Source organism: Fomitiporia mediterranea (assembly GCF_000271605.1).
Source record: "Fomitiporia mediterranea MF3/22 unplaced genomic scaffold FOMMEscaffold_8, whole genome shotgun sequence".
NCBI classification, from domain to species: domain Eukaryota; kingdom Fungi; phylum Basidiomycota; class Agaricomycetes; order Hymenochaetales; family Hymenochaetaceae; genus Fomitiporia; species Fomitiporia mediterranea.
This window is the reverse complement of record NW_006760393.1, coordinates 424726-425363: the sequence shown is the minus strand read 5'-3', so window position 1 is coordinate 425363 and position 638 is coordinate 424726.

The following is a 638-nucleotide window of genomic DNA, read 5'->3' as shown; positions in this document are numbered from 1 at the left end:
TATGTATGACTAATACATTTGAGTTTTCCACAGGCCAATTTCCGGCAACCCTTGTGGTAGTGAGGTTTACCTCGTGGGAAACCTCTGTGGTAATCCTCACTGTGGGAAACTAGGGAGTTTCCACTCGTACTCTAGTATTGACTGTATTAATATTATGTAAGAACCGAAAGAAACTTCGTTTCGTTTCGGTTCACAGAATTTGAGAAAGGTTCTAACATTTTACAGTTGCTCTCCACTGTTTCCTTAGGCTCTGAAGTGCAAAGACCTGTTTTGTCTATAAGTCAGTATACTGTACCCATCTGTATGGGTACAACCAGGCAGAGTGCGTTACCGGTGGAAATTGGAAACCTAACTATGTGGACGCGTTACAGTTGCTAATACAGACAACCAGACGGACGTTGCCAGAAGTTACTATACTACATTAGTATTAGTATATAAATTCAATCGTAACAATCCAATAAGTTTTTCAAATTTTCTAACACTTGTAGTATACAAAAGTAACAAAACTACACTTGAATTGTCTTATATAATATAATGCTCGCTTAAAACTGTGTAACGCTCCTTAAGGGAAAGCAACTACTGCTATGCGTTACGCGTTACTGCTAGCAACCAAACCACCCCTGCGTTACACGTTACGG